The sequence below is a fragment of the Lissotriton helveticus genome, chromosome 3_1 (genome assembly GCF_964261635.1).
Source record: "Lissotriton helveticus chromosome 3_1, aLisHel1.1, whole genome shotgun sequence".
NCBI lineage: Eukaryota > Metazoa > Chordata > Amphibia > Caudata > Salamandridae > Lissotriton > Lissotriton helveticus.
In genome coordinates this window covers 1,855,796,085-1,855,822,746 of record NC_136061.1, presented here as the reverse complement: position 1 = coordinate 1,855,822,746, position 26,662 = coordinate 1,855,796,085, and the positions used below count along the sequence as shown (strand labels likewise).

General features: G+C 47.4%; 1 protein-coding gene across 2 annotated transcripts in view; it reads right to left on the bottom strand.

Moving 5' to 3' along the window:
* PIDD1 (p53-induced death domain protein 1) overlaps nucleotides 1-26,662 on the bottom strand; it is a 197,708-nt gene that overhangs the window by 18,203 nt on the left and 152,843 nt on the right. The gene's annotated exons all lie outside the window — the stretch shown is intronic.

The following is a 26,662-nucleotide window of genomic DNA, read 5'->3' as shown; positions in this document are numbered from 1 at the left end:
CTGACTTTCTTTACAGTATTGCGAAGTACAAATGTTGCATTGCCAGGTATTGCTGGCAGTGACTGTAACACAAAGAGTCTGATTCACCAGACCTTCGGTCGTCACAGGCAGAGGAGGCTCAGAGCAAATGGGCTCATAAAGAGCCCAAAACTTCAGGATCTCACCTTTCTTGTTGAGGAGTGCAGTCTGAAGCCAGCCAAAGGTCCAGGACCTGGGGAAGATTAGGGACTCTAGCAGCGGCCAGCAGCGCTCAGGCAGGTCCCTTGCAGCAGATCAGCTGGGCAATTGCAGGAAGGCCTCTGGAACTTGTTGTGTTTCTGTAGCTCAGACGTGAGATATCCAACTGACCCTTGGAGTCACTCAGGTAGCCTGGGATGAAGGGAAAAGGCCCAGTCTTCCTTCTCAGAGTGCAGCACATGCCCCAAGCAGCAGGGCAGCTGTCTGGGGTGAAGGCAGGTTTATGGGAATCAAAACATGCCTCGAGCAGCAGGACAGTATTCTGTGGCAGCAGGGTAGTCCACTGGAGAACAAGGCAGGCCTCAAACAGCTAGGCACTCTTTTGGGAAACAAGGTAGGCCTCATGCAGCTGGGCCCTCCTCTGGGAAACAAGGCAGTCCTTCTTCTGTAAAGTTCACAGGTCCAGAAGTGTATTGAAGAGATATTCTGAGGATCCGATATTTTTTACTTGGTACCAGCACTCGAAGTGGGGAGATTCCCTATGTTACCCCCACATCTAGTTCTGGAAAGTTCTTCCCTTGCCCTGCAAGGCTCAAATAAATCTGGGGTTAAAAAGGCTGGTGTCAGGGTCCTTTGTGTGTGCTGGTGGCAAACCCTCTGAAGTGTAAGATGGGCAAGGCACAGTTCTGCCAACAGCCATCCTGACAGGATGGCCCAACGTGCCAACACCTCCTACCTCTTTCTCTCACTGTCTGGGAGGAATACACAAGTTCAACAGCAGAGCTATTCACAGTCATGAGACCCAAGACACTGGCAGCAGGCACCGCACCAAATATGTAGGGCAAGAGAATGCCAACTTTCTAAAAGTGGCATTTCAGAAATGGGACTTAAAACCAACCTTTACCATTAAAGGGGATTTGAAATAAAAATCTATTTGAGCGCAAACATGATATTTCTAACTGCTCCCAATCAAAAGTTAGCACTTATTAAATGTAATAAGGTAACACAATGTTATCCAGTGGGAGAGATAGCCCCTACAGTAGCAAAAATGAATTTGGGAGTTTTTCATTGCCTGGACATGTAAAAGTTAAACCAACATGTCCTACTTTTTTTAAATGCAATGGCCATGCCCTATAGGCCTTAGGACTTACTTTAGGAGTGACATATGTATGAAAAAAGTAGGTTAGGCCTGACAAAAGGTTTATTTGCACACATCAAAAAGGTAGAATGCACATCGATTTTTGTTTCTCAATCTAGAGAGCTCAAAGGCTGAATGTTAGTGCGTCCTTGCGTGTGAAATAAGGTTTATTTTGCCAGGTCGTATTGGCAGTTAAAACTGCACTACGGGCTACAATGCCTTGCCTGAAACATGTTTTAAAGTACTATTTTAATGGATGGCACAATAAGTGCCGAGGGCCCACTAGCAGCATTTAATTTCCAGGGCATTGCTACATGTACTATCACTTTACTATGAACTTATTAGTAAATTAAATGTGGCAATCAGGTGTAGGCCAATTGTATTCTATTTTAGGGAGCGAGCACGTGCACTTTAGCACTAGAAAGCAGTGCAGAGTGTCCTAATGCCAACAAAAATAAATTAATAACAGGAGGAGGTAAGGCAAAAGGTTTTCGAAAAGACCACACCAAGGATATAAGGTCTAAGAGTCGGAATACCTTTTGAGTTCCGAATTTAGGGCTTAACACCAACCAATATTTTGTGACTGTATTCATCGTGCTATGTTGTATTTTTGATTTCCTTTTAGTTGTTTACTCCCAGCTAGGGCTAGAATGGCATTCTTAATTGTTCCAGATTTGTTCATTCATCTGAACTGGTCTGGTTTTGCCAAGCAGCATTGTTCTTGTGTTCTAACTGCAGTAATGAGTTTTGAGTGTGCGGTCACTTTCTTCTACTTTCACCACTGCCTTACGTGCTACCAGTCATGCTCTGATCGGAAGACATAATAACCCAATCACAAAATCAGAAAATAAAAATGGACTAACACCTGAAAATAGTATTAAGCAAGTAACAGTTGACATAGGTCCATTAATCAGCCACTGGTACAGGTTAAATTCATTGGCATTTACACAAATACAAAATAGAAACAAGCTCCATTAACTAATGTTATTTTTTATATCAGTTGAATACAAAGTTCCACGGAGGCTAAAATACATTTTACTTTTTCTTCCATTGGATGATTTATCCTGTCTGTTGAAGCAGATGGTATAGCATCATAAAACACGACTAGTTGAGAACTCTGCCAGGCAGAGCCCCGAAAGGCCTTAGGAAAGGCCTTAGGAAAGGCTTGGTTGAGATGCTGGAAAATGATTTCACTATTAATACCCTGATTTGGCATCATGATGGCTGAAAAAATAACCTTTCCATCATAGTCTCTGGGGTCATTTGAGTCTTTCCATTCATGTAGAAAGTTCTTCACCAGGCCTGTCTTTGCACTTTGCATGCTACGCCCTGCCATACACACATGATCCCACACTGTCAAGAAGACCTGCAGTTTTCTCAACCATCCCTCTTCTTAATTCTCTTTGCCAAAAGGGAAAGGTCAATCTTTGGCTTTTTTAAAATGAGCTTGAAGCAACACTCATTGGTGGGAGGCACCATGTTTAATTTTGTAGGCACTGAGTAACACTTTCTTGCAGTCTGCACTATTTGCATGGCCCAGATACATTCTGGTATATTTTAATGCACCCTTTTCTGAATAGAGAGTTATAACCTTTTCACTTTCTGTATTCTGAGGTTTATTATTTACCATTCAAAAGCTCCTTTTAATTCCCTTGTAAGGTCATGGTGGCGATGCGGCTTCATATTTTGAACGTTGTACAAATGTACACAGAAACAGAGAATTACTGCATGGGTGTCTGGGGAGACACATAGAAAATACATTCTATACAGAACTCATTTTAAAAGAAGATTTAATCAGGGTCATAAAATATATCAGCACTTGTTTGTGGTCTGTGCTGAGGCTGAGTTCCCAATGGTCTCAAAAGGTAAAACATGCATTGGCAAAGACACTATGGCTTTATGGTGTTAATTTATTACTCCATTCATGCAGATCTGTGTATTCATGCATTACCATATTAAAGCCAACCCTATTGGCTTTGACAATGTTCATTTTGTTTAAGCAAATCAACTGTATACCTTTATGCATGCGTGTAGGTAATCATATCTGTGGGTAAACATATTTGTGCGACTTACAAACGCTTGACTAACATTTTGAAAAAACCTGCTGTTGTGAAACAAAAGGATTCCTTTATATAATCAATGCATGTATGAGGTACACAATATAATGTGTGATGATTCAGTATACTTTTTAGAACTAAATAGTGCCTCAAGCATTTTGATGAAAGCATTCCATAGGAGATGGAATGATAAAACAAACTGCCAAATGCATGATGTGAGGCAAACATACTTCTCTGGGCAGAATATATATTTTAAAGAATTGGCAATAGGTCTAGCAGACAGCTGCACTGAGATGACAGACCTAATGACAGTCCTCACTCCTAACAATGACACACTCCAATGGGACAGCTAATGCCTGGAGCTAAAGCATGGAATATACATATAATGAAAGGCTGGCTGTATCTTGAGAGTGCTGGCACTGAAGGAGATGAGAGGTAGGGAGGCAAATAAGCTTCTGGTTTGCCTTACCCAGTTGGACACATTATTTTTGGAAAGTTCTTGGCAATTCTGAAAGGAGCAGCTCCCAGTCTACTATGACCTGAAGGAGGCATAATTTAAACAGTTAAATAATTCTTTAGTCAGTATGCTAATAGTGATGTTAACCTATAAGGTCTAAAAGAGATCTTGGATTATGTCACTTGCAGAAGTTAGAACCAGTGGAAACAGATGCAAATATGTTGAGGTTAATGTTGCAATGGCCGTCAGTTGTAACAGTATGAGTGGCAATCCATACATTTGTAATGATGTACAAGTCATGATATGATGTACTGAACATTGTGTAATAAAAAGATGTTTAAAAAAAATGTTGCATGGGCCCACCCCTTTTCTGATTGAGTCAAGAGTATGACTGATTGATCTAAAACCCAGTTCGTTGAGGCTTCCTAAAGGAATTTTTATATATTTTGTAGCTTGTAGAACGCACGGCTACCCCCAATGGAGGTGTCCCGGCGCTAGCAGTGGAGACAGAAAGGAAGGGGTGCCTTGTCGGGTGCCACAGGGTACTAAGGCAGACGAAAGACACAAGTCTTCAAGGATTTACGGAAGGTAAATTCGGAGTTGACCTTTCTAATGTGTTCGGGCGTGGAGTTCCACAGGGTCGCGGTTCTGACTGGAAAGGACCGTCCTCCAAGCCTGGCCTTAGCGAAGCAGAGAGTGACTAGGAGTTCAAGATGGTTAGACCTTAGGTTCCTTGTCTGGTGGGATTTCCGGAGTCTTTTCCTTAGATAGTGAGGGCCAATGTCATTGACTGCTCTGTAGGCAAGAGTCAGTGCCTTGAACTCTGTTCTTCTTTTAACGGGCAGCCAGTGCAGACTGCATAAGTGCGGGGAAATGTGATGCTGTAGCGGGACATTTCTGATAAGCCTAGCGGCTGCATTCTGTATAGTCTGCAGTTTCTTGATCAGGTAGGCTGTCAAACCCAAGTACAAACTATTGGCGTAGTCCTGCTGCGATGTGATCAGCGCACGGACTATTGTTTTCCTACAGTCCATTGGTAGGAGATGAAGGAATCTCCGTAATGCCTTTATTTTCCAGAAACAGGATGAGGAATATGTCCAATCTGGGTCTTGCATGAGAGGGTGGTGTCGAATTTGATCCCTAGGTTCCTGGCCGAGGAGAAAGGAAGAGGGGGAGGATTAAGCTTTGAAGGTCACCATAGGGCGGATTGTGGAAGGGAAGGCTGATCAAAAAAATAGTACCTCCGTTTTATCAGTATTCTGCCTTAGACAGTTGTTAGTCATCCAGGCTGATATGTCCATGAGACACTGCTTGAAGTTTGTAAATGCCGTCTCAGAGTGATCTTTGAAGAAGAACACAAGCTGGGTATCATCAGCGTATGAGATAACACTTACACCGTGTAGCTCTATAATGGGGGCAAGATAAATATTTTTAAAAGTTGGGCTGAGAGCCGAACGCTTAGGGACTCCACAGATCAGGGGCGAGGGGATGAAACATGAGGATGCAACCGTATTCTCTGGGACCGGCCCTCAAAAAAGGAGCTGAAACAGGCTAAAATGGTCCCTGCCACTCCCAGCTGCCTGAGCCTGTCTAAGAGGATCTTATGAGACACCGTATTAAACGCCGCCGACAGGTCCAGCAGCACCAGCATTGTACAGCTACCCTTATCCATGGTCTCCCGGACTGTTTCAGCTACTTCAAGTAGTGCTGTCTCTGTGCTATATCCAGCTCTAAATCCGGACTGGGAGTCATGGAGTAGTTTGTTAGACTCTAGGAAATTGGATAGCTGTTTCTGCACTTCTTTCTCAAGGACCTTGGCTGGTGCTGGCAAGAGGGAGATGGGTCTGAAATTGTTCAGTACTGTTGGTTCTGCATCCTCCTTCTTGAGCATAGGTTTAACGAGTGCAGTTTTCCAAATGCCTGTTTTAAGAGATGCGTTACATAGAAGGTTTAATGAGGGGTTGAGCATTGGGGCTAGTAATTTGAAAAACCTAGTCGGGCAGGGATCAATTGGAGATCCTGATTTTTTTTCCAATTGAGTGAGGGAGGCATCAGGGTTAAAAAGACTAAATTCCGACCATGTGTTTGCAGGGGAGGGGAATGACCATGGTATGCTGGGTAGTTCGGTCCCGGTAAATGAAGCATAAATGTCTTGGATCTTCTCTTGGAAGAAGATCGAGAGATCTTCACAAAGAGTGGCAGAGGGGGAAATATTGCTTTTCATCGTCCCTGGTTTAATGAACCATTGGACAATTTAAAAAACTTTTTTAGTGGAGTTGTCTGATCATTTGATTTGATTGGCAATATGATCCCTTTATGGAATTGCACCTTAGCCTGTGGAATTGTTTTAGTGCTGTTCTGTAAGTATTTTTCGCCTCCATGTTATAGTTTTTTTTGCCAGATCCGTTCAAGCTTGTTGCAGCAGTTTTTTCCTGATCTGAGTTCCGGTGTAAACCAAGGGGCAGATGGTTTATTACTGGCCAGTTTCATAACTTTCACAGGGGCTATTTTGTCCAGGGCAGAAGTGACCCAGTTATTAAAAGTTGCAGCGTCACTGTTAGGTTCTCCAGTAAATGACAAGGTGGTGTTTAGTAGTGCCGGGCCAATTCATTTGGGGGTGACTTTCCTCCAGTTTCTTCTGACTTTGTGTTCAGGTTTCCTAGTGCTATGGTTTATGGTGGTGGTTAGATTGAATGGGATGAGACTGTGATACGACCATGTGAGGAGAATGGGATCCTCTGTTGTTAAGGTTGGGATGTTAGTAAAGATGAGATCCAGTATGTGGCCTGCCACGTGTGTAGGCATAGAGACCATATGATTGAGGTTCAATCCTTTACGTGTGTCATTTAGTTGGTAGGCCAAGGGACATTGATTTTTGTCCATGTGGACATTGAAGTCCCCCAGTACTATGAAGTTCACATATTTTAGTGAGAGATCAGCGATCCGATCGCATATTTCCCATAGCTCAGCAGGTTTGGAACCAGGTGGTCTGTAGTGAATATGCTACTTACCAGTATGCATCTGTTCTTGGCATGTAGGGCTGCTGACATTCATACCTATAGCATAGATCGCCGCCTAGTGTTGGGTCCGGATGATTGCACATTGTTGTCCTGAAAGAGTCTTCGAAGTATCACGAGATAGGTGGCTCCTCCCCTGGACTACAGTGCGCATGGGCATCGACTCCATCCTCAGATTGTTTTTAGCCATTGTGGCAAAGATGGAGTGTAACAGTGTAAGCGATGCCCATGCTAAGAGTAAGTGTAAAAAGTCTGCAGCCGCTACAGGCGCCGGGGAGGAGGGCGGGCGATATGAATGTCAGCAGCCCTACATGCCAAGAACAGATGCATACTGGTAAGTAGCATATTCAGTTCGAGGCATGTGGGCTGCTGAATTCATATCTATAGCATAGAATACATAGCAGTCCCTCCATTAACGACGGCCGCCTGTGCCAGCTGCAGAAGTTTGAAAAGTGTTTTAAGAACAGCCTGCCCTACAGCTGCCTGCTGCTTGGAGTGCACATCTACACAGTAATGTTTAGTAAATGTGTGTGGTGTAGACCATGTGGCTGCTCTACAAATATCTTCCAAAGGGATATTACCAAGGAAAGCCATAGAGGCCCCCAACTTGCGGGTGGAGTGGGCTCTGGGAGGGACCGTTAAAGTGCGCTTAGCCTTGTGATAGCAAATCTAAATGCACTTAACGATCCACCTGGCTATACCTGCTTTGGAAATGGGGTTGCCTTTGTGCTGGGCTGAAAAGGCAACAAAGAGTTGTTGTGTCTTCCTAAATTCTTTGGTCCTATCGATGTAGTACATTAAAGCTCGTTTGACATCAAGAGTGTGGAGCATCATTTCGGCTACTGTCTCTGGGTTTTGAAAGAACGCGGGCAGTTCAATGGTTTGATTGACATGGAACTGCGAAACCACCTTAGGAAGAAATTTAGGGTTAGTCCGCAGCACCACCCTGTTTGAGTGAATCTGTATGAATGGCTCTTGTACAGTGAGCGCCTGCAGCTCACTAACACGTCGTAGAGACGTAATGGCAACGAGAAAAGCCACTTTCCACGTTAAGAACTGAATCTCACATGAATGTAGAGGCTCAAAAGGTGGGCCCATCAACCTGGTGAGGACCACATTGAGGTTCCATACAGGAGCTGGCGGGGTCCTTGGAGGGATGACCCGCTTAAGTCCTTCCAGGAAGGCTTTAATGGCAGGCACTCTGAAAACGGAGAGATGCTGCCTGTTTTGGAGATAAGCCGCTATGGCGGATAAGTGTATCCGAATGGAAGCATATGCAAGATTGCATTTGTAAAGATGTAACAAATAACATATGATGTTGGGAATGGATGCATCAAGCGGGTTGATGTGGTGTTCAGTACAGTAAACGACAAACCGCTTCCATTTTGCTGCATAGCAGGCTCTAGTGGTGGGCTTTCTCGCCTCCCGAATGATATCCATGCATTCTGGAGGCAAGTCAAGGTAGCCAAACTCTAAGACCTCAGGAGCCAGATCGCCAGATTGAGCTGTTGCGGATCTGGATGCTGAATGTCACCATGGTTCTGCGTCAAAAGCCTGGGTGTGAGGTGCAGCCGTTGATGCGGTAACACGGAGAGTTCCAGAAACGTGGTGTACCATGGATGGCGTGCCCACGTTGGAGCAACCAGGATGAGTGTCATCGAGTGTTGCTTTAGCTTTCTTGCCACCAGCGGTATGATAGGTGCTGGGGGAAAAGCGTACGCAAATCTGCCTGACCAGTTCATCCATATCGCATTGCCCTGCGACTGTGGGTGAGGGAACCTGGCGGCAAAGCTTTGGCATTTTGCGTTTTCCCTTGTGGCGAACAGGTCTATCTCTGGATGATCCCACTGCCGGAAGTACGGGCGGAGTACTGATGGATGTATCTCCCACTCGTGCATTTGGTGGCTGTACCTGCTGAGCAGGTCCGCCATCTGATTGTCCTTGCCCGGGAGGTGTTCCGCCATGAGGAAGATGTTCCTCTGAATGGCCCACTTCCACATGCTCTGAGCCAGATGAGACAACTGTGGAGAGTGTGTACCTCCCTGCTTCTGGATGTAGTACATAGCCGTCATGTTGTCCGTCTGGATCAAGACGACCTTGTTGCACAGATGTACTTTGAATGCCTTCAGCGCCATGAAGATTGCCATCAGTTCTAGGTAGTTGATGTGCATCTTCCTTTGCTGCGTTGTCCATAGTCCCTGCACTGTGTTGTGGAGTACATGAGCTCCCCATCCCTGGAGAGATGCGTCCGTCGTCAGGATAATCTGTGGCACAGGCTCCTGGAACGGTCGGCCCTTGCAAAGGTTGTGTGGATTCCACCAATGCAGAGAGTTGTATGCCCGACCGGTCACCAACACTAGGTCGTTCAACTGTCCCTGAGCCTGAGTCCACTGATGCGCCAAGCATTCTTGGAGCGGACGCATATGTAACCTCGCGTGCGGGACTATGAAGATGCAGGAGGCCATCATGCCTATCAACTGCATGAACACTCTCGCAGGAAGCGAGTGTTGCGGTCTGAACTTTTGGATTAGCGACTGGATGTTGTTGATCCTCACTGAATTTGGCTGAGCCGTGGCCGCCAGGGTATCTATCGTCGTGCCCAGATACTGCCGCACATGGGCCGGCTGAAGGTGCGACTTCGGATAGTTTAGTGAGAAGCCCAGACCGTGAAGAAGGTGAATGGTGTGGGACATGTCGGCGGCGCACTGCTGGGCTGACTTTGCCTGAACCAGCCAGTCGTCCAGATAAGGGTAGACATGTACGTTCCGTCTCCTGAGGTGCGCCGCCACTGTCGCCAGACATTTGGTGAACACTCTGGGGGCCGTGGTCACTCCGAAAGGAAGGACCCTGAATTGATAATGCTGATTTTGAATGGTGAATCTGAGGTATTTCCTGTGTGATGGATGGAGTGGAATGTGGAAGTAAGCATCCTTGAGGTCCAAGGTTGCGAGGAAGTCTCCCTGATTGAGCAACGGAAGAACTTGCTGCAGCGTTAGCATGTGGAAGTGTTCTGAGAGAATGTACTGGTTTAGGGGCCTGAGGTCCAGAATAGGTCTGAGGGAGCCGTCTTTCTTCGGGATTAAGAAGTACAGGGAGTACACTCCTGTGCCTTCTTCCTCCACTGGCACGAGCTCTATAGCGCCTTTTTGCAGCATGACAAGAACCTCCTGCTGCAATAAGTGCAAATGCTCTGTGGACATAGGACGGTGTTTTGGTGGTATGTTGGGTGGAGTGGATGTGAGCTCCAAACAATAACCGAAGTGGATACGTTTCCTGACCCACCTGTCTGTGGTGATGGATTTCCAGACTGGCAGGAACTGCTGGAGTCTCCCCCCGACAGGTGTGGAATGGTCGGGGGGCAGTGACAGGGCGTCACTGTTTGTTGGAGGCGGAGGAACGGGAGTTGTTGTTGCCCCTGCCTCTGCCCTTGGTGCTGTTGCCCCGGTAACCTCCTCTACTTTGCTTGGTGTAAGAGGATTGCGCCCCACCTTTATTGAATTGTGTTTACTGGGACATCTGGCCTCTGGAAACACCTCTACTGCCTGAGCGACGAAACGTGCTCCCTCTAAACTGTTGGGACTGGAGAGCTCCCATGGACTTAGCAGTCTCGGTATCCTTCTTTATTTTTTCCAGGGTGGTATCCACCTCAGGACCAAATAATCTGTCAGGGTTTACCGGCTGGTTGAGGATGGTAGTTTGTATCTCTGGCTTAAACCCGGAGATTCTGAGCCATACCTGACGTCTCAACATCACATTGGTGTTAATTGCCCTGGCTGCAGTGTCCGCAACGTCTAGCGCACACTTAATGGAAGCGGTGGAGATGAGCTTCCCTTCCTGGATAAGCATCTCCGCTGCCTCTTTATATTGGTCTGGTAGATGTTGCAACAGGGTCTCTAGTGTGTCCTAGTGTGCCCTGTCGTATCTAGCCAAGAGTGCCTGCGTGTTAGAAATACGCCAGATATTGGCCGCCTGAGCTGCTACTCTCTTCCCTGATGCCTCCAGCACTTTGGATTCTTTGTCCGGGGGAGGAGCTTCACCAGTGGTGTGCGAATTCGCCCTTTTGCGGGCATTAGAAACGACCAGAGAGTCCAATGGCAACTGGCCCTTGATGTAGGTTGGATCGCCAGGTGCCGCTCTGTATTTTTTTTCAATTCTAGGGTTGACTACCCTTGACCGCGTGGGTTCCTTAAAGATGTCCGCAGCATGTTTCAGGACCCCCTTTAGCATCGGGAGAGTCTTCACAGTCTTTTCAGCTGTTGAAAAAGTGTCAAAGAGGAAGTCCACCTCAACAGGGTCAGCATGCAGCTCAACGTCGTGGTTTTTTGCCGCCCTCTCAATCAAGGCATTGAATGCCGCAGAATCCTCAGTGGGAGAGGTCTTGACGTTGTAGACCTGAGGGTCATGGACGGGTTGCTGATCCCCTTGGTGTCCTGCCTCTACCCAAGAGTCCTGTTGTTCATCAGGATCTGTGTTGGCAGGAAAGTTGTATTCCTCGTCCTCATCCCCAGCATCCTCCACATCTAAATAAGTTGGTGAGGGTGTGGCAATTCTTGGAGTCCGAGGAGCCAGTGGCTCGACCAAGACTGGTGAATCCGAAGCAGGCTTTTTGCGCTTTAGAGGAATCTTGTATGACTCCAAAGGCTTCGTCGCCGTAATCTTCCTTTTGTAAAGCGTGAGCTTCCCGGTGTCGGCATCGATGAAACGTTCCGACTGCTCCTCTACCAATGGTGGTCGATGCTTCAGGCCCCCAGCCGGGTGAGTAGGGTTCGACCCCGCAGAACCCTGCAAGTTCGCTTCGGGCACCGACCGTGGTGCGAAGGCCTTCGGTGCCACCTTCGGCGGCAATGTGAAGAGGATTGGCATCGATGACTTTGACGTCGGGACAGATTGTTTCGGGGCGGAGGGTGTCTTGGGGTCTTCCGCCGAAGCCTTGTCCCTGATACGTTTCAGGGAGTCCGAGACCTGCTTCGTAAAGGAAGCGGACGGCTTCGTCGACACGACAGACGATCTCGGTCCACCAACGTGTGAAGACTCGAGCGTCGATGACTTGGGCTGTTCCGGCCGAGGCTTAGGAGCATCCTTCTTAGGCATGCTACGCCCCCCTTCCGCGACAGCAGACGTCGACGCCGACTGTTTCGGGCCGGCGGCCTGGGTAACCGTTTTCGGGGCCCCAGTCTTCGGCTCGACGCCCTTGCTGGTCTTCGGCTCGACGCCCTTCTTGGACTTCGGCTCGACGCCCTTGCTTGACTCTGGCTCGACGCCCTTCTTGGACTTCGGCTCGACGCTCTTGGTCAACTTTGGCTCGACGCTTTTGCCCGACTTCACCGGGTCGACAGCTTTCTTCGGCCTGGGTCGTCCGGACACCTCGGAAGATGAGGGTGTCGACAGGGGAGCAGACGTCTTCGGTTTCGATGGCGTTTCAACACTTTCGGTTGTGTCGACACCGAAGGTTTCACTTTCGGTTTCGTTTTCGACAATGGCGGCTCCGCCGAAGTGTCCGTAGCCGGGCCTGGAGGCGGGGCCGTGGATCCTGGTAGAAGGTCTTGGGTAAGGCCGAGTGGCAATCCCTCGACCTGAGCCTTTGTAATTGTTCGAACGGGGCATAGCTCTTCCTCTGAGCTATCTTCCATGGCCCCATAGGCCTCATTGTCGTCTCCTACCTCGTCGACGACTTCTTCTACGTCTAGGCCTTCGACATCCGCTTGATAGTCGTAGTCGATTTCCTCTGCCAGAGGTGAAATCTGCAACTGAACTTCGTGTTCGTCTGCTTCTTCGCTGTCGAAGATGTCCACCGGTGCCGGGGCCTCCATGCGCGCCACGCGCCGAAGCCGAATCGTCTTCTTCAAACGAAACCTTGAACAAGCCATACAGCTGGCTTCATCGTGGTCCGGCGACAGGCACTTGTTGCACACCGGGTGGACGCCGATGTGTGGGTACTTCGATCCGCACACGGGACACTTCTTGAACGGGCTCCGTTCCATGTTGTGTCGTCGAAAGTCTTGCTGCGTCGACTGGGCCTCGATCACCGAAGAGTCACGCGACTCCCTGGATGTCCAACTCGGGAACCGAGTCGGAACAGAACTGGGCACCGAACGCAAACAATACCGACGGTTCGAAAAAGGCCTTTTGGCCTCGAAAAAGTGTATGTTGATTCCGAACTGGAGATAACGAAATTACATCCGAACCCAATGGCGGAAAAAAACAATCTGAGGATGTAGTCGATGCCCATGCGCACTGTAGTCCAGGGGAGGAGCCACCTATCTCGTGATACTTCGAAGACTCTTCCAGGACAACAATGTGCAATCACCCAGACCCAACATTAGGCGGCGATCTATGCTATAGATATGAAATCAGCAGCCCACATGCCTCGAACACCAACATTCCCGCAATAGAGAGAGTTAAGGAGATTGTAACTTTGAAGGACATTGCTTATATCAGATCAGTGTGTTCGATCCTTTTGTGTGATATCACCCAATCGTTTCTTATGTTCAAAGCAAGTTCATCCCCTAATCTATTGCCAACTCGGTTTTCTGTAACTATTTTATAGCCCTCAGGGATGGCCAACATTATATCGGGGTTAGAGCTCTCTCTCAGCCATGTTTCTGTAAGGAAAATAATATCCCAGGATCTCAAATCTAGTAGAAGCCAGATATCGTCTGCGTGCTTGGGGAGAGATCTACAGTTAATTAAGCAGGCTTTTATTTTGACATCTGACCTGTTACTGGTGGTCTGTAATCCTGAGGGTGTGGCCCCTTCAATGGCCTTAGACTTCTTTCCTAGGAACTCATTGTTGAATTCGAAGGAGCAGGACTTGCAGTATGACCCCTGGTCATGTAGCTCCTGTTCCAATATACAGGGGTCCAGGCAGGTTGGTCTAGGACAGCCTTTTGACTTTAACTCAAGGATTTGTTCCCTAGACAGTATTGTTCTTGTAGCTGGTTGAAGACGGGCAGCGTGGCTGGCGCTGGTCACTGGCAGGACGCAGACGGGCTTGCCTTTGGCGTGCCGGTGGCACGCCCGCAGCGCGTGTCCGCTGGGCCATCAGCTGATATGGGAGAGCGTAAGGATAGCTACGCCCCCGCTCAGCTCAGAGTGGAGTCAGCTGTACGTTTGAGTGATTTTGGCCCCAACCTCCACACAGTGGAGAAGTGTGGCTCAATGGTTAGAGCGGCAGACCCTGATGCAGAGGTCTAGCCCAGGACCAGGGTTCAATTCCCCGCCTCGGCGGGTCTTGGGCTTAAAATTCCACGGACCTGATAATTCTCGCCTCGGTGCCTATTCCAATCATGGAGTCCCACTCTGCAACTCTGGGCAATAGCTTGCTTAATCTCCAAAACGGCCCCCACAACGCTAAGGATGCCTGGCCTCCACCTTGGGGGTGCCCAGGAGTGGGCACCTCATAGGTAAAGCCAGGATGGGTTCCACAGCGGTATTCGTACAAGCGCCTTGAGACCCTTGCGGGTGAGTAGTGCGCTATACAAGTATCAATTTACAATTTACAAACGGCTCCTGCCGCGGTGGACCAGCGCAGGGGACAATGTTCCAAGAAGTGCTGTGCAAATGCGTAAGTTATTAGTTAAAAGCTTTAAAAATGGCTTAAAAACCATTTAAGAACAGGTCGTAGACTGAGCAGCTTAGGACGCGTGGTGTTCAACACGAGCGGCAGCAGACACATGGAAGAAGGAGCCTCAGAGACCACATATCTGCCAGAGTCTCTCTGGGCCTCCCTGGCCTGAACAGTAAGTGCTGAACAGTCATTAAGCTATTGTTTAGTGGAAACTACAATGTCACAGTTCTTTTTCTTTGAGCCTGTAATCAAATACAATATACAATATATGTGTATATGTGAAAGGTGCCAACAGTAGCTTTAACAAAACCTCTAAGATGATCTCAGAGAGATAGCAATGTTCAGTTCCAGTACCAAAGCCAGGTGTAGGCTTATACAGCACCTCAGCCTTAGAACCTGAGGGCACGTTTAGATGGTTCTTAGTATTAGGCCGAGTCTGAACCTTGGGTAATTCCTTTAAAAGAACGCAGGCATAAATTGCCCTATGACTGCAAAGGTCCTTCCTTAGTCAGTATAAATGCCTGGGAAGAACAGAGTCACAGAACTACGCTAACAGAAATAGATTTCATACTTACATTTGCTAACATGCAATTATGTTCTTAAACTCATTAGCTCATATATCTCATCATATCCCTGAGACGTTCATCAAGGTTTTAGTTAAAAGTAGACTGAAACAGAGCAAGTATGCATTAAGGTTGCAAGGCACCTGTACACTAAAAGCAAAACCTTTGAAAGGCACCTAAAAATTAACAGAAGCAGGTTCAGCCTTCTATAAATCCACTGATCTGCGGCCTATATGGAAAACTGGGACACTGGCATGAGTAAGAGCTAGAAGGCAAGATGAATTCCTGTGACTGAAAAGGCACACAGCTGTGTGAGTAGACACCTTTAAGTATGATATGAAAATCATGTTACAAGTCAGGACTTCAAGTATGGGATATGCACTTAGGGTTGCCAAATAATTTTTGCAGGGCCCATCATTGCACTCAGAATTATTGCGCAATTAGCACACCACTAGTCCATTTAGGGTCCTACAGAGATTGCAACCAAGCTGAACTTAACCCGGTTGGGAAGAATTTGACTGTAAGGGCGGAGAGGTCCAGGGTCAATGTTCATGATGAGGTTCATGGTCCCAAGTTGAGCATTTTGTATTGAAACGTGGTTGACCTGAAAAGTAAACTGGTTAACATGAATTGGGGTAATTTTATTTCAGACACTATGTTTTTTTGCCTTCAAGAAACTTGTACTGTTGACTGCCTTCATATTAATGGTTATAAGCCCTGACTTCTAATTAAAATATTTGGTTGGTGAACTCATTCTATCAAATATTAATATTAGAGTATCCTGGGGGCTATCACCTGGTCTGGGTAAATTTCTATAATACTGCAAAGAAAAATAAAATGGAACTTAGCCTGTGAGCGTCTGTTTATGGCATGAAGTGCTGTTGATTCACATGCTGTGCATACTCCTGTGATGTGTGAGTTGTTTTTCTTCAAAGTAGCCTTTTGAATCACAAGGTAGGGTGACTCCTTCCTTTGGTGATAATGCACATTGGCATCGACTCTATTGTTAAGATTGTTTTCATGCATGGCAGGTGAGGATGGAGTGTGAAACAAAGTGATAGGTAAGAAATGTCCATGTATAAGATGGAAAAAGGGCTATATTAAGAGATACTGCAACGGCCAGAGGTATCCTTGCATGGAAAATCTACAGCACTACATGCCACGAACAGATGCTTACAGGGTAACATTTTCTGTTCGAGGCATGTGTGACTGTAGCTACACATGCTGTGCATAGACTGAAAAGCAGTCCTCACCAAAAGTGGTCGCTAACCTCTGGGTGTTGCAGTTGTTGGGAAAATTGTATATAGCACAGCTTGGCCACCATGAGCTTGTTGGCGTGCTAGAACATCCACACAGTAGTGTTTAGTGAAAGTGTGTGATGTAGACCAGGTAGCTGCTTTAACTATATCTGCTATTGGGATGTTCCCCAAGAAGGCCATAGAGGCTCCATTTTTTCTAGTAGAATGTGCTCTAGGAGCCATAGGTAAAGTCCTTTTAGCTTTAGCAGAACTTGCTTAAATATATCTAACTTTACGAGGCTGGGAGAAAGCAACAAAAAGTTGTCGTGTTTTCCTAAAAGTTTTTTTCTATCATTGTAGTACATGAGGGATCTCTTGACATTTAAAGTATTGAGAGCCTGTGCCGCAACAGAGTCTGGTTGTGGAGAAAAACAGGTAAGTTGTTTCATTGATTGAGATGGAAATCAGATACTACCTTTGGTAGGAATTTGGGGATGGTGCGGACAACAACCCTGTCCCTATGAATTTTGAACAAGGTTTATTCCAGGGTTAATGCCTGAAGCTCCCCAACATGCTTGAGTGATGTAACAGCAATTAAAAATGACACTTTTCAAATCAGAAATTGAAGGGGATAAGGGTGTAGGGGCTCGATTGGAGACCTGTGAGTTGTGTGAGTACCATGTTAAGAATCCATGAAGGTACTAGTGGGATCCGTGGTGGAATCACACTTTTGAGACCTTTCATAAAGGCCTTATTTACTGGTATTTTGAAGAGCGAGCTAGGTTGCCTATTTTGAAGATAGGCAGAATCTGCACCTAGATGCAAACATATGGAGGTGAAAGCTAGGCCAGACAATTGTAAGTGAAGCACATAATAGACAATGTTTTGTGCTGTAGCTTACAAAGGGTCCATTTGTTTGGAATTACAATAGCACACAAGCCTTTTCCATTTTGCCAAGAAGCATGCATGAGTGGTAGTTCTGTGGGCTTCTTTGAGATTGGTCATGCACTCAGGGTGAAGATTAATGTATCAAAATTCATTGACATCAGGTGCCAGATTGATAGGTTTATTTACCTGGGACCAAGGTGCCCAATGTCTTCATGGTTCTGTGTGAGAAGGTCCAGTCTGTTGGAGAGCCTCTCGTGTAGAACTAGAGAAAGGTTGAGCAGAGTTGTGAACCAGGGTTGGCGAGCCCATGTGGGAGCTACTAGGATAAGTGTGAGAGATGTTTGCGGAAGCCTCTGAGCCACAAAAGGAAGAAGAGGGAAAGAAGGAAAAGTGTAGGCAAATATCCCTGACCAGTTCATACATAGCGCATTGCCGCTGGACTGTGGATGTGGAAACTTTGAGGCGAAATTTGGGGATGTGGCGTTGTCTGCAGTTGCGAACAGTTCTATTTGACGGAACCCCCATTCGCAAAACTAATAGAGGAGGACTTGTGGGTGGAGTTCTCTCTTGGGGACTTGTTGCCTCCCCCTGCTGAGGAAGTCAGAAAATTGTTGTCCACCCCTGGAAAGTACTCTTTTAGATGATGAATATTTTGATGGAGAGCCCAAAGCTAAATGGCTTGAGATAGCTGAGACAGTTGTGGATAGGGTGTCCTGCCTTAATTCTGAAGATAGTACATGGCTGTCATATTGAAATTCTGGACAAAGACAACTTTGCCTGTTAGGTGATGTAGGAAGGCGTTCAAGCTAGGTGAACAGGTAGAAGCTCTAAGTAGTTGATGTGGAGACCTAGATATTTGATCTCCCACAGGCCATGGACTGTCAGATTCTGTAAGTGGGCACCCTACCCTCTGAGTGATGTGTCTGTTGTCCCGGTGGTTTGTGGAACAGGGTCAAGGAAAGGCCGCTCCTGTAAGAGATTGTTAGTGTTCAACCACTGCAGAGAGTGAGGAGTGTGGTGGACTATCAACACTAGATCACCCCAATGACCCTATGCCTGAGACTACTGCTTTTATGCTAAGCATTCCTGCAATGGGCACATGTAAAGCCTTGCATGAGCTACTATGGCTATGCAGGAGGCAATCGTGTCTAAAGGATGCATGTCTGCCCTGACTGTGAGCTGTTGATGTGGTTGGACCAAAGGAATCATTGTTTGAAAAGACTGTATCCTTGCAGAATTGGGATAGGCTAAGCCTACTTCTGTGTTTAGAACAGAGACCAGTAAGGTTAGATTTGTAGGGGTTGGAGGTGGGATTTGGTGGCATTGATGGTGAACCTTAAGCGCTGAAGCAGATCTATTGAGATTTGCATGTGGTTTAGGCACTGTTGACGGGTGGCAGTCGGATTAGCCAGTCGTCCAGATAAGGGAAGACATGGAAGTCCTGTCTCCGCAGGTGAGCGGCTACCACCACAAGGCACTTGGTTAATGTTTTATTTGATTTTTATTTTAGGCAATTTGTAGAGCGCGCAAATACCCGTGGGTGTCTCGGCGCTGAGGATGGCTGAGTGGAGGACTGATCTTCTGTCGCCCCAGGAGGCTTTCTTGGTTCTGGGGATAGAGAGCAAGTAGGCTGCAGATGAGCGGAGGGGTCTACTAGGGATGTAGGAGCAGAGAGTTTTCTTCAGAAACTCAGGTCCTGTATTGTGAATTGCCTTGTAGGCAATGCATAGAGCCTTAAACTTTGCTCTGCTCCTGATAGGCAACCAGGAATACACAGGGTGCAGTTGTGACCTCAAAGGTGAGGACCTTGAACTGGTAGTGCTTTCCTCCTACCACAAACCTGAGATATTGACAATGTGCTGAGTGGATTGGAATATGGAAATAGGCGTCCTTTAGGTCCAGCGCAGCCATAAAGCTGCCTTGCTGGAGAAGCAGGATGACATCCTGAAGGGTTACCATGTGGAAGTGTCCTGAATAGATGTGTTTGTTTGGAGGCCTGAGGTCTAGAATGGGCCAGAGGGACCCATCCTTTTTGGGTTTGAAGAAGTATAGCGAGTATATTCCTGTACCCTGGTGATATTTGAGGGGCGGTTTGTCCAGCCACCTGGAGGATGAAAGCTTTGACCTCGTCTTTGAGTAGTGTTTGATATTCTGAATAGCCTATGCTTGCGAGGTGTAACGGCGGAAGGTGTGACAATAGGCTCCAGACAATAACCATGTTGGATAAAATCCAACTCCCAATGGTCTGAGGTGATGGTTTGCCATATGGGTAAGATATTTTGTATTCGTACCCTGACAGGTGTCATGTGGTTGGGGGTAGAAGAGGAAAGTCAGGGTTTGGTGGCGGGTGTAGCTCCTTTTGAGGAACTACCCTTGCCTCTTGAGTTAGTACCCCTGTAGGACCCTCTAAAATAAACCCTAGGAGAGGACTGCTGGCCATGGGTGCACTGGTAAGAGGTGGAGGTGTCAGTGGTGGGGGTCTTGGAATCTCCATGGTAGGAGCAGTGATTGAAGGAACTACAGGGAGCTGGTGTTTGCAGTACCCCCATTACTTTTGAAGTCTCTGAGACCTTTTTATTTTTTTCTAAAGTTTGGTCCTTTAGGTAACCAAAAAGGTGGTCACCGTCAAAAAACATGCTCAAGAGATATTTTTGGACTTTTGGTTTAAAACCGGAGATGCAGAGCCATGCATGCCTTCGGAGGAGAATGCTTGTGTGCAACCCTCTGACAGCAGTGTCAGCTGAATCTAGGGCACAGCGAGTAGATGTGTTTGAAATAAGCTTGCCCTCTGATACCTGTTGTTGTCCATGTTCTCTGTGCTCCTCAGGGATATATTTGAGGAGGTCTTCCATTTCATCCCAGTGGGCATAGTCAAAGCTTGCCAGGAGGCCCATAGAATTTGCAATATGCCAGTGGTTGGCCGATTGCACTGCTACCCTTTTCCTCACCCAATCAATATGTTTGCTCTCTTTAACTGGTGGCAAGCCATCTCTGCTGGTCTGATAATACACTCGTTAATGGGTAGTGGTGATGACTCGTGAGTTTGGTGGAAGCGGACTATGAATATATATTGGGTCAGATGGGGAGGTCTTATAATTTTTGTCCACTCTGGGTGTTCTCACCCTAGCTTTGACAGAGTTTTCAAAAATGTCTGAGTGTGTCAAATCATGGCCATGAGCATTGGGAGATAATGGGTGGTGTGGTGAGTGGAGGAAAGCATTTCAAAATCAAAAACTCCTCTTAGGGCTCTTTGTGAAGTTCTACCTGATGAAAAGAGGCAGCACTTCTGATGAGATCCTGATATGAGGTAGAGTCATCAGGAGGGGAGGAGCAGGCAATGTAAGGATGAGGGTCTGTGTCCCCTGGTGGTTGGTTCCATGTCATACGAGTCCCATGTGTCATCCTGTGGAGGAATATACAATGTGTTCTCCCTCCTACCATGCCCACCTGTGTCAGAATGTGGGGATCACTGGGGTGTAATTCTAAGTAGATCCTCTAGAGAATGAGGTTGTGAGGGCAAGGGCAAACATGGGGGAACAGGTGGTGGTGATGGTGGGGCAAGGGGTAAACAGCTGGTGGTCTTATCTGCCTTCTTGAATATTTTTACAGGAACTGGAGTCTCCAAGGCTTTCTGAAATGATAGCTGTCATTTTGATGCGAAGCTGCAGAGGTGGAAGGGTGGGCAAGGATACGCCTGCATGAGGGTGTATGATGAGATGCTTCTACCTGGAATAGAGCTGTTCCTGCCGTTTATGAAGGATGGGCTGGAATACTGAGCCAGAGTCAGGCTTGGACTTCTAAGTTTTTGGATCCCAAAGAGTTTTTGATTTCGATGTCAATGGTCAACTCTGTGCCGAGACGGAGGAAGTCGAAGGTGTGGAGTAGCTTGATGCCAAGGGCCGAGTCGTTGCCTGGGTGCTCGGAGCCGAAGAACATGGCTTGGAAGGCATCTTTGGTGCCGAGCTGGAGCTGGGAAGGCCGTTTAAAGCAATTGTTTGGTGCAGACCATGGCTCAAAGGCAGTGGTGGTCCAAATGCCTCTTGTTTTGTTTTGCAGAGGGACTGCATGCTTTTTAGTCAATAGCTGCTCAGGGTGGTGTCTGGCAGAAGGGGGTGCCGTACTCGCACTTGAGTAGGTGGAAGGTCTTCCCTCTCCCGATCAATCTCCAAATTGGAACCAGAGCTGCTTTCAATTGAGAAGGCCTCTTAATCTGCCGCAGATATTCACCCTTGACATTGCTAAGACCTAAAAGATCTGATGTTTCTTCCATGCAGTCAGTCTTGCTGCTTTTCGGCAACAGACATAAATTACAGATCTGTGTCGGTCTGAGGATATTTGGCGTGGCAGCGACAATAACGAAAGTGTTCATTCCATCACAGTCGAGACATTCTTGAGAGATACGGTGGAGACGGCTGTAGGCCCTGCTGAACGAGATCCCAGGAGTGGCCGCTATCGAAACGGATCGCGCTTGATCGAAATGTTCAAATGTTGATAGGCTAGGGAAATAGGAATGCAATCTAAGACAATATCAATGGAGGCAAGGTACTGTTCAAATTGACAAGAGCACCACAACGGCATTGTACTGGACCACACGTCTGAACAGGACAGCAGAAAGAAAACAATCTAACGATGAATTTGAAGCCCATGAACTTTATCACCAAAGCAAGGAGTCACTCTAACACGTGACACAAAAGATTTCGTTGAGAAAAAAAAACAACTGGCACACATCTGGACCCAATACTAGATGGCAGGAGTATGCACAATATGTGTATCTACAGCCATACATGCCTCGAACTAAAGGTTATACACCCGTTGGATGGAGATTTAGTAGCATTAAAACAAGGAAGGTAACCATGTACTTTTTATTTGGGAAGGAGATTTTAAAGTTAACTTATGCCAAGTACCAGTCAAAGAAGTTTGCCGGTTCACTGACAGCAGATAACGGACAAACTCATTTCACCCATGATAATTATGGAAACCTGATAAGTTATATATTGGTCAAGTATGCTGTTACCTTTGCCAATGAAGTCAGTCTCCCGATGGCGCCCTTTGCCCATACATACACCGGTATTATACATTTTATTTTGATATCAACTAACTTGAGCACTTGCATCTACAACTTTAAGACACACTGTACTAAAGCCTTTAAAGTATGGAAATTACTTCTTTGTTGTGGGGAACCGTTTCTCAGCTGTCTTATGTAGTGAAGGATAATGACATAGTCAGAAAAAAATGTACACTTAATTAAATGGGAAAGGGTTAACCCAGAGGGCGTTATGCCGAAGGTTAGTGAGGCCAACAAGTCTAACATTAATCTCTGCCCAGATGAGAATGCAGGAGATTGGAAGATTAAGAAGGCCATAACTGACATTTTAAATATTAATATTAAGAAGGCATTATTAGTTCTTCAGCAAGCTTGAAACGGGTGATATCTGTCATCAGTGGAGCTTTGAGTCAGAACCCTTCTGATGGATACATCTGCCTGAGGATTCCTCACCTTTTGAATTACCCCAGCGCCAGAATTCCATGGAAACGTGTGTTTCTAGCTCTACGAACGTCGACAAGGACATCACAATGGCACGGCTGCGCTGGCCGCTCTGTATGACGTCATCTGAGCCATAACAAGACCTCGTTGGCATGCTGACGTCAGTTCCCTTTTTTACCGCGCCGTGGACGCGTAACGGTTTTCTGGGACTCTCCAATTGGTTTCATTATTACTTTGTTTCTTCTTCTCTCTTGGAGTAGCAGTGCGATGGCTTCTTTGAAGAAGTCTCGATTTAAGCCTTGTAGGGAGTGTGGGGGAGATAGGTCCATCATGGATCCCCACGTCGACTGTCTCTGGAATCTCTCGTCGGACCACGACGTCAAAGCTATTAGAGTTGTCAGAAGATGAATCCGAAGGCACTGAAGGAGCGTAAAGTTAAGCTCTTCATGGCAAGAGCGAGAAAGGAGAAGAGGGGTAATAAGAGGTCAAAACTGAAGTTGTCGACCTTGCATACCTCGAAGTCGAAGAAACACAAGAAGAAGAGAAGGCATGGTTCTCGACGTCGATCTTCAAAGGGTAGGGCTTTGAGGTCGCCTTGTCCAACTCTGCGGCGTCATTCTAAGGATTCCATCTCGCCGTCGCCTTCTCCTAAAGTGACTTCGGCTAACTCTCCGACGCCTAGGGGCTCTCTGGCACACATGGTTTCACCAGCACCAAAGGATTCTCCGGAGCCTAGAGAGTCTTCTCCTGTTCCTGTGGCTTTCCCTGTACCGGATTCGGCATCCCCAGTGTCGGAGCCTCAGCCTTCAATGTGGCCTTGAGTGGATTCAGACTCGGCTCCTTATCCACCTTTTCTTGGGCCTGGGTCGGATCAGTCGAATTTTCTTAATGCGATGTACGGCATGTTTGCCAGGGCAACCTACCCTACCAGTGCGCCGTCTGGCACCGTGGGTCAGCTTGCTTTTAATTGGTGCATCCCTCAGCATTATGCCCAGGCACCCTTTGTGCCCTTTATGCCGACGGCGCCGTCATGGCAGTTTCCGGCTCCTAGGTTTTTAACACCGATTTCACAGTCTCTAACGCCATCTGGTGGCCCTTCATCCTCTCGACCACAGCAGTGCCGATACCCACTTGGGAAGGTACTCTTCCGACACCGGCGAAGATGTCTGCGGCATCGCGCCTGGCGCCGTCGACCCCGAAGATGCGGCCAAGAAGGGAAGCCCAAAGGCTGCTGGAGGAAGAGGAATACCAGCAGGATGAGGCAGAAGAAGGGGAGATCAACGACTCCGTTGATGAATTCGAGGGCCTTCAAGAGGCCAGTGGTTTAGACACTTCCCCTGAGTGGGAGCCTTCATCGTCAAAGGCTTTACCGCCTCAGGATGTTACACCTTACCATGCTGTCATCAGAAACGCTTCTTAACTTTTGGACCTTCAACTGCCCGCAGCTGAAATCAGGCCAAATATTCTCAGTGAGGTGTTGCATTCCCCATCTTCTGTGGTTGAACCTCTTTTGCCTTTTAATGCAACTTTGACAGAGCCAATTCTGGAGGTGTGGCAGAAACCCTTATCTGTTCCTGCTTTTTCAAGGACTGTGGCAAGAAGGTAAAGGTCTGCTCCTAATGATCCTGCCTTTCTTACTGCCCATCCTTCGCAGGAAAGTTTGGTGGTGCAGGCTTCCTGTTCTAAGCAGTCGGCTGGGTCGTTCCCTACAACTCCGGGGGACAGAAATTGGAGAAATCTGCCAAGAAGGTTTTCTCTTCAAGTATGGCGTTAAAGTCTACTAATTATATCCATGCCTTATGGATTCGGCCAAGCAGTTGGCTCCTATGTTACCAGACAATGATTGTGGCCCCTTTTTGGAGGTTTCGGAAGATACGCAGGCTGGTTCTACACCCCACCTCCAGAGCCTGCACCTTCATGTCTGGAGATTATTCAGTCTGGCCTGGATACTGAGGATTCGGTAGCCAGGGTGATGGATTCCTCTGTTACTACCATGATGCATGCCTGGCTCTGGTCTGCGGGGTTCTCTCCAGATGTGCAGGCTACTCTCCTTAATCTGCCGTTTGATGGATCCAGACTCTTTGGGGAAAAGCGGATTCAGCACTATGGAGATTCAAAGGCAATAGGGCTACTGCAAAATCCTTGGGTCTCCCGTCCCAGACTAGGTGTTATGGTTATAGGAGGTACTGTGGTTTTGGGAAGACTGCTTCCTTTCGGGGCCTTCAGCAGCCTCAGCAATAGCAGCAGCAGAACCCTCTGTACAAGTTGTACATAGGAAAGGGTAGGGGCCGTCTGCGTGAGGCCTCTTGGCAACTCTCCTCTTCTTCCACCCCTGCCCTCAACGCTGGTGCCACAGGAAAGCAGCTCTAGACCCCCCCATCTTGAGCATGTTGACCATCTAGGGGGTGAAACCAGATTCCCAGACCTGAGGCGGAAAGCCGGGTTCTGGAGGTACGCTATTTTTAAAACTGTAAAATTGAATTTGTATAATTTGCTTTTTAAACGTGTTGACTTGAGAACTTTAAAAGCTTACCTAATCTTTTCACCGCTCCTACCACGCAGCCGATTGAGCGCTGCTGCGGTAATTGTTTGTTGTGATCACTCAGCGGCCGCCATCGCAGGCGTGCTCGCTAGCCACGCCCCCCTTGAGGCCACGCCCCCTCCTCCGTTATAAGGCGACGCTCGCAACACCCCGACAGAAACCAGATTCCCAGACCTGAGGCGGAAAGCCGGGTTCTGGAGGTACGCTATTTTTAAAACTGTAAAATTGAATTTGTATAATTTGCTTTTTAAACGTGTTGACTTGAGAACTTTAAAAGCTTACCTAATCTTTTCACCGCTCCTACCACGCAGCCGATTGAGCGCTGCTGCAGTAATTGTTTGTTGTGATCACTCAGCGGCCGCCATCGCAGGCGTGCTCGCTAGCCACGCCCCCTTGAGGCCACGCCCCCTCCTCCGTTATAAGGCGACGCTCGCAACACCCCGACAGAAACCAGATTCCCAGACCTGAGGCGGAAAGCCGGGTTCTGGAGGTACGCTATTTTTAAAACTGTAAAATTGAATTTGTATAATTTGCTTTTTAAACGTGTTGACTTGAGAACTTTAAAAGCTTACCTAATCTTTTCACCGCTCCTACCATGCAGCCGATTGAGCACTGCTGCGGTAATTGTTTGTTGTGATCACTCAGCGGCCGCCATCGCAGGCGTGCTCGCTAGCCACGCCCCCTTGAGGCCACGCCCCCTCCATTTGCCTCATCATGTGCCTTGGCAGGAAGCGCAGCGGACGAGCGCAGCGGGAGCGCCGTTTGCGCGCCGAAGGCGCGCCTAAGGCAAGCCCGTCTGCGCCCGTCCGCGCCTGGACGGGCCCAGGGACCAGGCATAATGAAGAATTTATTAGGTACTCCCCCCTAGAGCTGCACTCTCTCCACAACCCCACTCTTCAATCCCTTGACCCAACCACTTTCGCCCGCCTTAAGGCAAGTAACATTCTCTCTCACCATCACTCACAGGAATCGGCCCCTATTTCTTCTTTAAACCCTAAAAACAGTAAGCCCCCCCCTAAACCTACTTCCCGGACCCTCCGTTGCCTTTATCTTAATACCAGATCCCTGGCCAAACACCAACTAGATATATTCCTGCTCCTGAAAACGGATAGCCCCGACATACTTTTTGTCACTGAGACATGGCTCACTACAGACTCCCTGCCAGATATACTCTCGGCTATACCATCAGATTATTACATCCTGTCTGCAAATAGAAAATCAGGAAAAGCCGGAGGAGGTGTTGCCGCTATCATTCATAAAGACCTCAGGTTTACCATCTTACCTCCCTTAGACTTACCAGATACGGATAACCTAGTCATCAAATCCGACACTGAGACTGGCACCATGGTGCTAGCATTGATATACCGGCCACCTACATCTATGCCCTCCTTCCCTGCCTCCTTGTCTGAGCAAATAGCAGGTCTAGTCGTCGACTATGACAAGGTCATGGTCATAGGAGATTTCAATTATTGGTACAACAACCCGGAAGCTGGGCCTCACGCCACAGAACTTTTCGAACTCCTCTCCAATTTA